Source organism: Doryrhamphus excisus, linkage group LG13 (genome assembly GCF_037039965.1).
Source record: "Doryrhamphus excisus strain RoL-2023G ecotype Guam linkage group LG13, RoL_Dexc_Guam_v1.1, whole genome shotgun sequence".
Lineage (NCBI taxonomy): Eukaryota > Metazoa > Chordata > Actinopteri > Syngnathiformes > Syngnathidae > Doryrhamphus > Doryrhamphus excisus.
Genome location: NC_136369.1, coordinates 10,633,088 through 10,650,606, shown reverse-complemented (window position 1 = coordinate 10,650,606; position 17,519 = coordinate 10,633,088). Strand labels below are relative to the sequence as shown.

Here is a 17,519-nt window from a genome sequence, read left to right as displayed (position 1 = left end):
CCCTTCAGCCTCCAATTGGAAGTATTTATCAAGACAGTCCATATGAGCATCGAGCATGTGTGGTTTATATTGTGTGTAATGTTGAATGTGTATTGTTTAAGGGAAAATGTGATTGCGATACCTAACACTACAGCAGCACTCTTGGTAGCGAGGCTGGATAATGTAAAGGCGGGCTGCTGTCGATACACCTCAAGAATAGAGTAACAGTTTCATAACGTTCCTTTGGGTTTCTATTTCAAGCTGCTGCTATTTCATAAATGCCAGCTGTATTGTATTGTTGTTCTTACAGTAAGCTATTGCACATCACAACACGTTTTCCTCCCGTATTGGATCTCATTTGATTTCAGGTGTACTGAATGGAGCGTCTAGTGAGTTAAAATTATTGTATTTTGGAAAGCATGAGCAATAATCGTATAGTCGTCCCTCGAAAATTTGCTGCTTTATTTTATCAGGGTTTAAAAAAACAAATACATTACTAAATTATTACTGTTTGCGGTTAGCTATGCTCTAGTATTTCAGCAAAATTGAAGCATTCTTGGACCTAACTTGGGCATTTTCAAAGATGAAAAAGCAAAATTTGCATTTAAAGTAATATGTTGTATTCTACACTGGTCACAATATGTCAGCTTGATACATTGATGAGACAAGAGCCACAGAAAGTATGCTGTCCAGAAATTCTAATGTGTGAGTATAAAGGTACTATAGGGGTGTTATTATTAGTCTAGAGGGCTCTAACAATGACTAAAAAATGTTTTTACAATGTCATAAACAGGTTTTCTATATTCTTAATTCATTCATTCATTCATTTTCTACTGCTTATCTTCGTGAGGATCGCAGGGTATGCTGGAGCCTATCCCAGCTGTCTTCAGGCGAGAGGCGGGGTACACCCTGGACTGGTCGCCAGCCAATTACAGGGCACATATAGATTCATACCTATAGACAATTTGGAGTCGCCAATTAACCTATCATGGTTTTGGAATGTGGGAGGAAACCGGAGTACCCGGAGAAAACCCACGCATGCACGGGGAGAACATGCAAACTCCACACAGAGATTCCTGAGAGTAGAAGGTTTTTTACAAAAACTACAAAACTATTTCATTTAAATGAAAAAAATTCAGAATTCACTTAACCAATTAAACAAAAGTGAGAAATTCATTTCACTTTTTCTGAAACAGAGCTAAAATAAAAATAAAAATGAATTTTTAAAAAACAAAGCAACTACACTTCAGCTCATAGGAAACGATGAAGAGCATGCTACATACAGTATTTCCGATTGCATATTCATGCTGGCAATATGCTTGATCCCGTGTGTCATTATGTATTTGTTTTGTATATGCACCTTTGAAGAAAGTTGCACCACTGTCTTTTGTGTTATTGCAGCACAGTGTTATGTTCATCTCAATGCCTTTGTCCTTGAATCCCAAAGGATCCTTGCTAATATACTTATATTAGGCCAATCAAGCAGCTGCAGACAGTGTAATTGAATAGTCAATACCTGGAAGAATAGTAAGCAATGTTTAGAGACGTCTATATTTATGTTAATTGAGTATTTTCTTCCCTCTCCTCTCTACAATATGTCATCTCACACAAAATGTAAGGCCATATAGTACATTAGGTGTGCTGTTAGTAATGATCATAAGTTGAGTGCACGTGCATACATATTTACTATTTTGACCTTGCTGCAAATGATCTGTGGAAAGCAGAGGCTTTGTGTCCCCTCTTTTATTCCTCTCCATTTCAAAATCTTCTAGTTCCATTTTTAAACCATCCAGACTAGTTGGATAAAAGGTTATAGTAACACAGTGCAGCTGAAATGGGACATGACAGACAGAGCCATTGACTTTATTGATTGATTCCATTAAAGTATTCTAATCCAGTTGCATGCTTATAGGTTTTGTCTGGGCTTATAAAAAAAAAGCTTGTGGAATTTGTCAGAGGAAGCTCTATGGGAGGATAACAGTGCTGTGATATGGAAATGACTAATAATTGTCTTTTGTCTTTGATGCAGATCATTTTCCTGAATTTGTCAGCGGACAATGCAGTTCACTTTTTGTGGTTCATGTATTGGCTTCCTGAGTTGGGACTATAAACAAAGGAAGATTTTCCATAAGGGCTGCAATAGAGTGAACAAACATAACATGAAACATTATCTAACATGAATGTACCTGTAGGTATAACGCTGCGATACAGTTAACACATTGTTGATGAATGGCACCGGTGTTTGTTTGGAACCATACTAGATCAGTTGACTTGGTCCACACCTAAGTTTGAATCCTGTGTCCCCATGCTTACTGAAGGAACCTCACTAAAATTAATTACAGTTGGATGAAAACAGAACTGTGAAATCACCTTGGATAACAGGCATAAAGACATGTATTATGTTTTTGGAACAGACACCTCTATATGGACTTGTGTATGTAAACTGACTTTTTTTTACTGCTGAACTGCTGGACACAAAAACGTTCAACATTTGGCAAAACATATGCTACCCTACTGTGTTATTACCTGTGTTGTTATTTTTCAGACAAAAACATTATTATATTAAACTCCACAATTACACCCATTGGTTGGACTGACTTGAGATTTCTCACACAGCTCAATGTGCTCTGCAAAAGATGCACATTAATTGTAGCGTTTTTAGCCAAATCACTACAAAATTTGGTACACACCTTTAGAGGAGGGACAAACACATGCCTGTAAATTTTGAGAAATTTTGGTTGGAAAAATGGCTGCATGGCAGCCGATTGGTCAGAGTTCAATTCCACTCTCGGCCATCTCTGTGTGGAGTATTCATGTTCTCCCCGTGCATGCGTGGGTTTTCTCTGGGTATTCCGGTTTCCTCCCACATTCCAAAAACATGCTAGGTTAATTGGCGACTCCAAATTGTCCATAGGTATGAATGTGAGTGTGAATGGTTGTTTGTCTATATGTGCCCTGTGATTGGCTGGCGACCAGTCCAGGGTGTACCCCGCCTCTCGCTTGAAGACAGCTGGGATAGGCTCCAGCACCCCTGTGACTCTTGTGAGGATAAGCGGTAGAAAATGAATGAATGAAAGGTTGGAAGAACATGGCTGCCATGAAGCAGAATGTATTTACAGGGGCTTGGAATGGACTTGACCGTAAGACATTAACCATTTATTTAATGATCATAAAACTTTGAGGATTACACGTGTCTTCTAAAGCATTTTGAGCACAACCCACTGGGGAGGCCACAAATATAATTTTCATAAAAAAAAAATTGAGACGCACCATGTGCTATTTCCTATGGCGTGGCACTTTTATTGTACATTGTTGCCACCCACATGATCACAAATGACAAAAATTTATTTTTATATCAATTACAGACTTGCCTTGAGCATTTCCATCCATTTTTCCCAATTTACAGTATTGCTCCAATGTTAGCAGGCTAGACTCTACTACGAATAGACTCTTTTAGTTGAGCTCCTCTAAGTGCTCTTGTTCTTAATGTAGATGCTCCACATGGGTGGACACGCATGGCCATTCGCACAGGATAACAACAGACTCCACAGACAAAACACATCGCCCTATTGCTCTCCCGGCACACTCAGACAAACACGTGCACGCTGACCAGATCACACCCCCTCGGGGCTGTGGCCAGCGCTTGAGCAATGTCTCCCCAGGGGGCTGATATTTTATAGTTTGTGTCCATCAGTGCCATAGCCCAGGGCGCCAGGGTTGACAGTAAGTGCTCTCAACACCGGCGACACTGATTCATCTGTGCTATGACACAGATGAGAAAGAGAGAGTGGGGGTGGGGGGGCTGATGCGCATATTCTGTTTACCATCAGTATATCTTGTACTGAACTCCAAACTGCTTTCACTTTTGGTGGGTTCATGGGCGCTCAGCACAGACACCATGCTCGACTAAAATATGGCGGCCTAATGGGCTCCGCTAGTTCAGTCAAACATAGTGTTTGCATTTTTTTCGCCCCTTACTTCACCAGCTAATGTAGCTCTTCTACATATATATAGGGAGGTTACCTATGAACCTCCGCCTGGTGGATCCGCATACTAAGCAATCAATGTGTCACCTCTTCTTGACAATCTATTTTTTTTTCATATGAGGCCAGTGCTCATTTTTCCTTGTCAGCAGAAGGTAATTTGCTGTATTGTGATTCGGTCCTAAAACTTGGTGACGAGGTGTCTGATAAGTGGTGAGCCCCTGACACAACCCCCCACCATACCCGAGCATCACCCACAATGTGTAGGGAAAAATATGAAGGAAGCACCCCAACCCCCATCCTATCTCCAACCAACTGCACCCAGCACCCCAACGCCTTCTTTCCAGACCAAGCCCAACATAGCAGAAGCCGAGGCAGGCTGCTAAATTAGATAAGCAGGGCTGTGGCGCAGCGCCCCTGATTAATAAAAGATGCAGTGCTCCCTGGGGATGGCCCCTCTGAGGGCCCAGCAGAATCTCGCCTCAGACAATGGAGCTTGCTCTCGCACAATGAACAGGAAATGGAGAAAATGAACCAATCATGGAAATATAACATTTAAAGCAGCACTAGCCTGTGACCCTCTGTAACATTACACATGCAGCATAATAGAGAATAATGCTTGCTAAAAGTGCAGAACGAGAAGAAAAATGTTAATATATTCACTTATTTTGGAAGCATGGCTCGCTGTTGACATATGTTGGATAGAACTATCTACTTTTGTTAGAGAACAGAAACACATTTGCATTTGTATTTGCTACTTCACATTTATGGTCAGGATCATTTATATATCAACAGTCAACACGCATGTTTTTTTTAATTCATCTAAGTTACTGATCAAGTTATTTATATTAATAAACATTTATATTGGGTACACATGCACAATCAAATGAGATTCACTACGAGAGCTGGAATAAAAACATAAAAAGCACTTGCAAAGTGTATTAATGTCCAGTTTTGACTAATATTGTCAGAGAGGTACAGATTTAACATCATATTTATTAATGTAGTTGCTCGGGGTGGTACAGAACTGCATTACATCATTCTGAGATGTGATTCTAATATTTTATTTACCATATTTAATATTTATATATGTACCTACCATATTTAGCAACCTGAGACGAGAGGGACAAAATATTAGAAAGTGTCAGGATGATGCAGTGCAGACCATTGCACCACTGCAAAACTACAACCACAATAATAAACAATATGCGGCCAATAGAAATTAATACAGTTCAGACTGTTTGGGATTAAACATTGTTATCTTTGTAAAAGCATCACTGGAGTGTGTTGGTGTGTGTGATGTTGTGACTGGTGATTTAATTTTATTAAATTTAATAACATTTTTTTAATTGTAGAATGTGCATGTGATTGGATTCCAGTTCAGTTTTATATTTATGCTCATTCCAAAAGACTATTTAACAATGCAGGTACATGTTGACAGGCTAAATTATAATACAACTTGGCAATATGAGACAGTCACCAACATGTCGGGATAAGTGAAAAATAAATAATTAGGATTATATTATTGTATGTCTACTAAAAGCAGCCTATAAAATGTTTTTTTTTTTATCCTGCTTTGGAATAAAGTTATCATTAAGTTGAAACATTCAAATGATTTTAATGTGATTTTGCATACTTTTCAATGTATAATGTTTTAGCTGGTTATTCAATGGGTCATATTATTAAGGACCCCACAGAGGTCATGGAAAAAAACAATGATGGGTAAAAAAAAAAAAAAAAAAGCTACTTTCACCATACTTCACAAATAAGAAGTCATGCCTATAAGTTGTTACACTAACTGCACCATTTCTCAGATTCAGTGGCTGTTATCAGCTGTTAAACCCCAATGGCGACACTTTGATGAGGAATTAGATTAAATACTTTAACACCTTAACGCCGACTGTCAAAAATATGTGAGCTACCGTATGGAAAGCACTTGCTACTGGTTAACTTCATCATAGTGCACCAAAATGTGTATTCAACTGAATATTCAATATTTTGGGATCATTGTAGATATGGATGGGAAAAAATAGAATGGTGTTTTTAGCATGTGTTTATTTTCATCTGTTTGACGACCTCTTGGTCCGTGGAGACTGATGTAAGATGAATGAGTGGAACCATTTTTATATTATTATTTATATAATAATAAAATGATTAAAAACATTTAAATATGTTATATGTACCATGTTTAGTATATGTTATATACTCAATCCTCGACAAAGTTTTGTGGAAATCTTGCTAAGTTGCCAACCAGCAAATGGCAAACAAATCTTGGTAGCGTCGGTGTTATTTGTGGGTGTGCATGCTTGCACTGATGATCAGTTACTGGTTCTCACAATCACCGCATCATGTGGCCATGTCATTCCAGTCTTCCATTAGCTTCTTTGACATTCATCCCACATTGGCTTTGTTACCGGGAGCATATTATCTCCTTCCCTGCTGCTGTTTGTAAAACAGCCTGCAATGAGCTAGTTGCCTATGGAGACCAACAAAATGAAGGGAATATAATCACCTGCCTTCCATTTTAAAACTCGGGCTTCAGATTTGCCTTTTAAGGTGGTGCTTTTTTAGTACTCACACCATTATACAAATGCATGCAGAGATGTGTGCCCAACTAATGCTTGTGATATGCCGTAATACGGCAGTGCGGAATAATCAAGATGAATCACTCTACACATACGTAGTATGTGTGTGCATGCAATCATGTGACTTTTCAGAGAAATGTTTCTCTTTTCGTATGTACCGTGCAATTGTCGTGAACACCGGGGCGTTTATCTTGAAATAACCTCCACCTGCTTCTGTCTGCCAACAATAGCGAGACGCTTCTAATTTTCTGCCAGATAATTCTAGTCATATTGAGATGAAAAAGGTCAAGGGTTAGCCTGTAAGATTCTGATTGGTTTTGAGCCCCTGTCCTCCCCTTGCTGGAGATAAAAATGGAAAGCAATATTTCATTTACAGCACCGCAACTCTTAGACTGCATAGTGATTTTTAGGCAATAGTTGAGTGAGGAGGTGTTGCAGTTCTGCGATGATTACAGAGCATCTAACCGTCAGCACTCGACACACAACAATGGTGCTGATGATATCTTGCATCAGCATTTTTTTTCTGTCTTTGCTTTTTAGCTGTTCAATTTTCTCCAAAGCCTTCCAAGCTACAAAGATTGATGGCTTTTGTATATGCATATGTATCGGCTGTGCACATGCAGCTGAACCTGCGTTTGACCTTCATCTGCACAATGCTTTTGGAACATTTTTTTTTTTCTAAAGCAGCAAAAGAAGGTGTAATACTGTATGGATTAATCCTGCTCAATTCCTGATGTTTAAAAAAATGCTTGATTTCTAAGCTGCCGCAGTGAATGTTATTATTTTCAGTGTTTTTTTTTCCACTAAAAATAATATTTATATTTAATTCACGTGTAAATGTATAGAGGATTGAATTGGCTGAAATCAGTACTTGCACAAAACCTGGACAGGTAATAAAGTCATATAACCAAAAGCAAATAATAAACTGCCGAAAGCATCAGGCCTAAACAAAGCCTAAGCTAATGCAACTCAAATCACAAAATCTCTCTGTCTTAATAAAGGACCCACTGACAGCTATAACAAATCTATGACATAAAAATAATTCATATTAGTGGATATTGTGTGGAAATCCCCCAAAGCATTACACACAAACAACATGAGCTCATTTATCATGTTCTTTGTCTTTTATTTCTTTGCTTGGAAGCTCGTGAATAATCTCTTTGACCTGGTTTCTTGTGCATCTTTTTTTTTTTCTTTTTTATGGTACCCTGAGGGTCATGTGTATCTCATATTATGCAGCCACCCAAACAACCGCCTCCAAAGAGCGGTCCAACTTGTGGGCGGGGCTTGAAGCTGCCCTGTAAGGTCACTGCAATGGTCACGTGACGTGCCACTGGAGCCCCTTGGGTCAAATGACGAACGAAGCTGCCAGGATCAGGAGGGTGTCAGGGGTGTTTTTGCACAAAGCATTCTATAAAAGTGTAACTGGGCTGTATTTGCCCTTTCCTCTTGCTATGTGTTCAGCCAACAGGCCCCTAAAGATCTCTTAAAAAAGTGCTGATGCACTTGCGCTCATGTAATCCTCCTTGCTCTGCTCCACCTCAACCCCTTTCCCTAACCTCTCCCCCGCCCTTCTGCATCCTCCCTCGCATTCCCTCACAGCCTGATGCTGATGCGGGCGACATGGTGATGGGATGAAGGGGGCTTGTTTGGGCCCCCAGCTAATCAGCGCACATTAGAGCATGACTAAATAAATCTTAAGTGCTGCTAATTGCTTACCAGTGAAAACAATAACAGGGCACTTGCCCAGAGGCTCTGGAGTAGTGAGGGGCTGAGGCACAGGGGACCATGTGTGAGGGGATGGTGGGGGGGCTGGCACTGGGCCAACAGGAGACACCGGCGTTATCAGTCACCCCCCTCTTCTTCCATGTTTAACTCACACACCACTTGGCACTGTCACTGCCATGTGTGCATGTGCCAGATGCCCCGCACCCGCCATATGCACAACATATTGCCTGCAGACATCATCAACCAGGAATTAGCTTTAAATGACAACTCCAGACAAGCCTGGTCCTGGTGTACAGCCATCTTACATCAGCGCATTAATAAACATGAATTAGTAATGACACAATTAGACGGGGTTGTTCTGACATTTTCTTTACATTAATGGTGTCTCCAGTGTGCACCATAAGACCTCAGACCTTTACATATTAGAAGAAGGCTTGGTTAAAAAAAGACATCAGATAGGATGACTCATCTTGGAAATGTTGACAATGTGCCGTCCTGTCCTGTCCTTTTTGGCTCTTATGAGCTGTGTTGTTTCTCTCGCAGGGTGCTTTCTGTGAGGGAGGTGTTTGAACAGCCTACAGACTACTGTGACACAAGGTACGTGTAACTCTGTAACAGACTCACACAAGTATTTAAAAGGACAGAAAAGTAAAGCGCTGGTTGAAAACTATTTTACTGCAAAATGAGCATCAATGTAAATTAGATCAGTAAGGCTGTGGTGGAAACTTTCATAATCTTTCAATGTTCAATCACTGCCATATCATAAAAAAGCCAAATTGTAGCAACCTAAGTTGGGCATTTTCAAAGATGAAAAAGCAAAATTTGCATTTAAAGTAATATGTTGCTTTCTACACTGGTCACAAGATGTCAGCTTGATACATTGATTAGACAATCACCACAGAAAGTATGCTGTCCAGAAATGCTAATGCGTGAGTATAAAGCTACTATAGGGGTGTTATTGTTAGTCTAGAGGGCTCTAATAATGACAAAAATGTTTTTACAATGTCATAAACAGGTTTTCTATATATTCTTTCATTCATTCATTCATTCATTTCCTACCGCTTATCCTTACGAGGGTCACAGGGGTGCTGGAGCCTATCCCAGCTGTCTTCGGGCGAGAGGCGGGGTACACACTGGACTGGTCGCCAGCCAATCACAGGGCACATATAGACAAACAACCATTCACACTCACATTCATATCTATGGACAATTTGGAGTCGCCAATTAACCTAGCATGTTTTTGGAATGTGGGAGGAAATTGGAGTACCCGAGAAAATCCACACATGCACGGGGAAGAACATGCAAGCTCCAAACAGAGATGGCAAAGGGTGCAATTGAAATCGGGTCTCCTAGCTGTGAGGCCTGCGTGCTAACCACTCGAACCACCGTCCAGCCTAAAAACAGAATTGTATAATGCAAAGTTTGTGAAAAATAAAACTTTGCACTCACAAACCAATTTTTCCCCAGTGATAACAATCGTGATGATTAGACACCACATGACATATCAATACATAATCAACTTAAGTTTTATTCAAGCGGAGTAATTTGGCCCTGTATGTATAGCTTCTTGGTTTGGAGCTGGTCTGTGTTAGAAGCAAAACAGAAGGCGTTCAAGGCATTTCTCACATTATTTAATGAACATGACAGTGGTGGACACCAAAAAACGATTGTTATTGGGTTTCCAAAGCTCATCCACTATGTCAGTATTATGTGTGCAGCAGAAATGTGTCCGTATTTTAAGCACAGCGCATCAGTTTTAACAACCACTGCACATCATCCTATAATAATTGCAATTAATATTTGAGCCACTCGATAAAATCGTGGTGTTATTTTTTTCTTGAAGAAGGACCAAAGATTAATTTTATTATCACTGTACTTCAATAATATAACAATCACAGCCATCAAGTTTCCATTTTACATATTTTGGATGTTAGAAGATCCTTGTAAAGATCTCTGCATGTTAGGAGTACGTGTCATGTCTGTATATAGTCTCCTGAATGTTGTCATAACTTGTAAGCTTCTGAATCCCTCTTAACTTGACAAGATTACTTCTACCGCTTTTTCCTCACGAGGATCGCGGGGGTGCTGGAGCCTATCCCAGCTGTCTTCGGGCGAGATGCGGGGTACACCCTGGACTGGTCGCCAGCCAATCACAGGGCACATATAGACAAACAACCATTCACACTCACATTCATACCTATGCACAATTTGGAGTGGCCAATTAACCTAGCATGTTTTTGGAATGTGGGAGGAAACCGGAGTACCCGGAGAAAACCCACGCATGCATGGGGAGAACATGCAAACTCCACACAGAGATGGCCAAGGGTGGAATTGAACCCTGGTCTCCTAGCTGTGAGGTCTGCGCGCTAACCACGGCACCGCCGTGCCGCCCTCTGGTAGTTCCTGTTTGGTAGTATTCAATCATTTGTTTGGCAGCACTAATTGACTCGACCAATGGTCAGTCATCATGATCACACCATTACTTTTTTTTAAGTTTTGATGAAGTCAAAATTACCCACATGCACTCAAAATCTAGAATATTGAATTCATTCATCGATTCATTCATTTTTTACTGTGTATACTCGGGCGAGAGGCGGGGTACATCCTGGACTGGTCGTCATCCAATCACAGGGCGAATATTGAATTCCTATTTTTATTTTAACCCATTTTGATAACACAAAAACCCACAGAGAAAAATTCCCCACTGTTCAGATAGAATAGACACAACTAAATGGATTCATCCTCTTTACTTTTAAGTTTTTTATTATCACCCTCTTCATTCATTAAAGATGTCCATGTTGGAACAGGATGTGATGTCAGGACACTGTTCAATCGTTCTCCTCCTCTCTTCTTGGAACGTGTGTCTCACTCTGGCTGTGTCTCCTCTGCAGTCTTTTACTGCGTTCCCATGGGACTTGTGTGCTTTTGTTAGCTTTTCTGTCAACATGTGCAGCCTAATTGCTTGATTAGTTGAGGTTGACTGGCCTGTTAATTGAATACTAATTAGGATGTGATGTGTCTAATGAAGACACTATTTTATTGTTTGGCACTCATCCAAGTGGTAGCTTTTATTTCCGAGCTGAATCAAACAGGGAGGATGAAAGAGAGCCCTGCTTTGAAAGCACATGAATCAAGTGTAGAAGGTGATAACATTTAATCAAGTTTATTTCTTGAAATTAATCTTGCTATTACATGGTGAGGAAAAATACATACACATAATTTAGCTAGTTGGAACAAAAGATATTTCATTGTATTTTTAAAATAATTATGTTCGGTACTAACTGAAGATTAAACAAAACGCTTATGCTGTTTGTTTGCTAATACTGCAGTGATTCATTACTCTGGCAACGTAAATATAGCCAAGAATTCATTAGCTGTACAATCTAATGATGACATGAGATGAAAATGTCTTTACAAAGATAAAAAGACTCAGCTTTCATTTTCATTAACATTACAGTTATTACTGTGGTTGTCGTTTGCTGTCTTGTGAAACAGCTCTGTATCCCACAGAGGGTTGTGCAATATTTTGATTATCTTGTTTAACTGTATGCAAGATGGAGCTTCTTCAATAAATCCTGGTTAGTGACCGCCCCGGTGAGCGTGTTTTTTGGTTGACGTCGGTAATTTTAGTCAAAATTTTGCCTTGGCTTGCACACATTTTCCAATTAGCGCACAATATGTTGTTATGGTGCGAAAGAACATTTGTTATTAATTGTATTTTATGTATTTTTAGCATATATGTCCTTGTTAGCTTAGTGTTCTAACAAAATGGCAATCACATGATGTCATCAGCGGTTGACTCTCACTTTTTTTGTAGTTTTACATGCATAAAACGCTTCTAAATGCATATAAATTATGCGTGAAAGAGAGAAATTGACATTAAAAGGGCAACTGCACTTTTTTGGAATTTTGCCCGTCATTCACAATCTTTATGTGAAACATGAACACATATTTCTTTCCCTTTTCTGTGCATTTTATATGAGCTAGCTAACATTGGACATCATGGGAAAAAAAATATTTTGATGCTACAGCCCTCATAAAACTAAAAAAAAAAAAATCACAGACACTGTTCCATTTACATAGATAACTTGAATATTGACCAAGTTATAGCGATATTATTATTGTAGCAGCTAACATGAAAAATTTGAGTAGCGCTCGTCTCAGCATCATTCACAGACGGAAGAGTGGATACTGTTGGAATTACCCACAGGAATCACTGACCTGAGAACAGGTGGTCAAATTCCAACAATACCCAGCTCTCAATTTTTCTACAAAGACTCAACAAGATGCTGGTTTGCCATCAGCATTTTTTACCTGATGATGGGAGCACATGTCTTGTGCTGGAAGACACAGCCATCCCAATGAGAGCGTGGAACTAACATAAGTATGTGTGTCAATGCACCGAGAGAATAAGTTTGGGTAGTGTTTAAATCATCAAAATACGTCAAGATACTGCAACTATTACATGTTATCATCAGTGTTAATGCATGATCACAGCATGTACAGCAAACGATGCAACGTTGTTAGAGGGGTTTTTTTCATCGTCGAAATAGCTGTGTCCCAATGACATGCATTGTCAACTAGCTCATATTAACTTGTTTTCTTGTGTTATAATGCACAGAAAACTGAAATAAATATGTGTTTGTGTTTCACATAAGGATTGTGAAGGCCAAAATTCGCCCCAAAAAAGTACAGTTCCCCTTTAAGGTTCCAAAGACACAATGTGACAGTGAAACACCACACCATTTTCCGGTTCTGTCCTTAAGTATATAGTTTTCCTCACCTTCTTTATCAAAATGCTGGCATTTGCAACTCTGTTTGTCTCCATTTTGGACATTTGGGGTGAGAAACACTATTGAATCCAAGAAATAATGGAATAATAGAAAGTGGTGTCTTGTGTTGATTTTGCTGCCACATCGTGTCTTTTGGGAACAGTCACAACAAGAATCATGTCTTCAATGAAGGTAAAAGTAAACTTATTTATTAATTTATCCCTTTCATTCATCATATATGTGTTTTTCTATGTATTTCCATTCATCTATTATCATTGTAAAAAAAATTTCATTGTGGAACAATTTGGAATTTTGTATTTCGTATTTGGTTAGCATCTGTTTTGGTTAGAGTTGGACCTTCTGATGCTAACTGAGGTTCCACTACATGTCTAAACATGTAGTGCACATGGGGTGAAGACACATCTAGAACCAAGTGAGCAAAGTCAACGGTCTGACGACCACCACCTGCAATCACTTCCTGTTGTCACATTAACGGCTTTGTAAAACAAAATAGTATACCCAAGTATAAAGAGAGTGACGAGTAATACCACAACTGTACGTAGATGTTTATATTGCTCTTTGTTGTAGTTCAAAATGGTGTTAACATGAGTGTCTCCCATTCTGTTCCAGTGATGGTATCAAGAAATGGCTTCCACCACCACAGCTGGTTGGGGGAATGTTGTGTCTCTCAAATGTATGCACAAGGGCATTGTATTTAAAAGCAATCAATAGAAACTTGATTTCAGTTTAGCACTTGGGTCTGAGTGGAGGGGGGGATAGTCCCAGGGGGCTTTGGACCTTCCTTCAGGTGCAGCGTAGCTCAAGGCCTTTCATTGACCACTCTTTGCTTTTGTTGGGAGCACCACTCAATCGGCACAACGGCAAACAAAAAACCAAACATATTTCCACAGTATAGGTAGTAAAAATGCATCTGGTATTCCATGTTGGATATATCCGCTGTCTGACTTCAGCAAAGTTTGCTCGGACACTATAATTATATTCACTCTTCTTGATGTTTGTATCCTTTGAATCATTTTTCTCCAGCATTTCCAGTTCCATTGTGATTGGTGCAGTTGGGCCTCCTGTGTCCAAACTGTGGTTCAGAGGGAAACAGAAGATTGTTCAGATTCCAGCAGGTTTTTTTTTGCTAAACACAACGTAAACAGTGAAGGTAGAACAGGTGAGAGAGTAGTTTTTATGAAAAACAAAGTGCCCACCCTCTCTCTTCCTACCTAATCTCCTTACAGCCTCATGTCTTCATGCTCACCACACACGTTACAATCTACCTGAGCGTGAATCACAGCAGGCCAGGAGCATTATAAACATTAGCGACCCCAGGTGTGGGATGACCTCCATTCTTGCACAGATACACATGCATTTCTTTGCATTATCCCTCCATCTATCACTTAGCTGCATACTTTGCGCAGTAGTCGTTAGTCACCCTCACCCGCCCGCGCTTAATGAGAAAGCAATTACCATAGGCTTTGCCCCAATCCCAGTGGCTTCGCAGCATAGTCCGAAACCGGCATCCCAACCTGTTCAGCTCTGCGTCCGTTGCTTGGCTCGGATTCCCCATCTCCTCCCTTGTACCTCTTCTCCCTTTCACTGTGGCTGCAGACTCTCTCTATTTCTCCATCCTCTCTGCAGCCTCTCTCTTTCGCTCCTCCCAGCTTCCAGGCTGCTCTGGGTTTTAGACGGATCACTCTCACAATGGTTGATCAATACAGGTATTGATCCACTGGCAAAATGTTTATAAAATCCTTCTGGGCAGCCGCGGTGCAGTGAGGAGAAGAGGTGGGGCGGCGAGAGGGCCAGCATGCCATGTTATTCTTCAGCAACAGAAGACCGCCTGATTGGCTGCCAGCCTTGCCAAGAAGAGGGCCGGCACACTGTGTGGAGTTTTCGTCACTGTGGCTTGGCACAGCGCAGTCGTCACTGGCTCATGCTGCTAAACTTCCCAGACCACCAAAGCAGAGTGCTGTTGATCGCTGGCCAAGCAGCGGCGCCTGCCCTTTCTCCTTTCATTTCACTCAGGAAAATAATTTGCATGAATTAGCAATCCTGGAGGCAACCCTTAATGAGGATTTCATTCCCAACAGCTTGCCTGTCTTGGCAGCAACCCACCCAAGCGCTTGCCTACATTTACTTTCCTAATCATTCAATCCTCCTGATGAATTCTTTTTTTTGCAAAGTTTAGAATCTGGCAGAACACAACTAATATTTCAAATGGTTACTATAGCTATTAAATGTTAGTGAATTTGGAAGATAAATGTAATTTCCAAAGGGAGCTAAATCATTTTGTTTGCCCTATGACTTAAAATATTTCACCTTATGTTGTTGCTTTGATTAGATCGAAGGCTCCAGACCCCGCAGTATTTTCATCTCTCAGGATGATGTTTATATATATATATATATATATATTTTATATGTAGGGCGGCACAGCGGTCGAGTGGTTAGCGCGCAGACCTCACAGAGAGTTTGCATGTTCTCCCCGTGCATGCGTGGGTTTTCTCCGGGTGCTCCGGTTTCCTCCCACATTCCAAAAACATGCTAGGTTAATTGGTGACTCCAAATTGTCCATAGGTATGAATGTGAGTGTGAATGGTTGTTTGTCTATATGTGCCCTGTGATTGGCTGATGACCAGTCCAGGGTGTACCCCGCCTCTCGCCTGAAGACAGCTGGGATAGGCTCCAGCACCCCCGCGACCCTCGTGAGGAAAAGCGGTAGAAAATGAATGAATATTATATGTAAATCGACTGACAGGCAGCATGCAACCGGTCAGAATAAGTTAGTTTAGCCAACCCCAAACATTCCAACGTAGACTTGGGCTCATCTTGGGTTTTGCAGTGATATGCTGGCCTATATAGTCAAATAGAATGCTCTTTTGTTAAGTTCATCTGAATCATACCCATGTTTCAGATGTCACAGAGCTGTGTAAATCGGACTACATTACACGGTCTAATGCACATTAGGTTAGGTCGATATTTTATTTGTTCCGAAGGAAACATAGTAAGCATAACAGACATCATCAACACAGCCAGGGCAATCCTAGGTCATGACTTCCCTAGCGAGGATATATACACTGTATAATATAATTATTTACATAAAATTACAGTGTAATGCAGAGCATTATATAACACATTCTGGTGTCCCAGCTGTTATTGAACAGGGTGAACATCTGTCTGCCATAAGACCTACCACGGTCATGGGTGTGTGTGTGTGTGTGTGTGTGTGTGTGTGTGTGGGTGGGTGCAGGCTCTTTGGCTTCTCCGTATACATCCAGATGCCCAGACAGTGGCACAAACCACAAGGTCCATCCATGTATTTGTGGGAGTTCTTACTGACTGCTGGAATTGTTTCATTGTATGTATACAGATTAGCTGGCTGTAGACAGATATTCACTTGTTCACTACAAGTGCATGAAAGTGAGCATTTATATAAGCCCATTCAATCATTTCTAGACAGTTTTATACAAACAGTACAACTAGAATTACTCCCGGGCCCATTCATTATTGTAACATACTGTAAAGAAGTTACATCCTTTGTCATGTTGTTGTTAGAGTGTTGAAGGTCATCCTCTCATCCTCCACTTTCTTTCAGTGTTGTTAAGGTGTCACTCCATGTTGCCATTTAGCACCTCACCTTCAATCTATTCCCTATTCGCCGACTTTTTTAAAAATTTGCACATTCCCCAGCCATCATTTTCCCCCTTTAGTTTTTCACCTTATGCTCCTTTCTCTACCCTTCCTGTCTGCAATAGAGTATGTTATTCATTTTATATGAATTCAGGGGCTTTTTGGTGCATGCTTCCAGCAGAAATCAATTTCAGCGCAGACAGCATAACCAAACAAAGCTCTGCACTCATTTCAACACAGGCCTCAGTGTAACCCATCTCACTCATTCTCCCTTCCTGTGCTCCTTCATTGGAGGACATTTTGTTCTCCCTCTGATGCCATTATGTCAGTCACTGCAGACGCCTGCTGAAGTGTGACTGCAGCCCGCTAAATGGATCCTGGCAAGCGATGATTATTAAAGAATAGAAAGTTTGCATCTGTTAATGTATATGTCAGTTTGTGTGTGTGTGTAAGCAAGAGGTGGTGTCCTCTCACTGTAGTGTGAATAAGACAGACTGGAGATGCTCTCTTTTGTACTATCAGTGGAGGACGTGCACCAGTTAACGCGGCCTCTGGTTTGTCCTCTTTCCTTTGCTCTGCTTTTATTGATTTCACCAAGACATGGAGACAGACGCAAAGAAAGGGCCTTTTCACAGGGAAGTTAAACGGTCAAGTAGCGAGTAGAGGGTGGCTTTCACCACTTTATTGACTAGGTAGAAAAATGTCACCATTATGGAGGCCCTTGCAGCAGATAGCAAGCTGATTGGATGAATGCCCTGAGGTCAGAGTGGAACATGTTTCCCCTGCAGCCAAACGAGAGCAAATAGAAAAGCTCAGGAATTCACTTGATTTGCAGG

General features: G+C 40.6%; 1 protein-coding gene across 7 annotated transcripts in view; it reads left to right on the top strand.

Annotated features, from left to right (window-relative positions):
• The window catches only part of zfhx3b (zinc finger homeobox 3b), a 331,153-nt gene that overhangs the window by 148,971 nt on the left and 164,663 nt on the right, over window positions 1-17,519 (top strand). For all 7 annotated transcript variants that reach the window (XM_078795720.1, XM_078795721.1, XM_078795719.1 and 4 more), the window contains one exon: window positions 8,819-8,872. The gene's annotated coding sequence lies outside the window, so the exon portion shown is untranslated. The remainder of the gene's footprint in view (window positions 1-8,818; window positions 8,873-17,519) is intronic.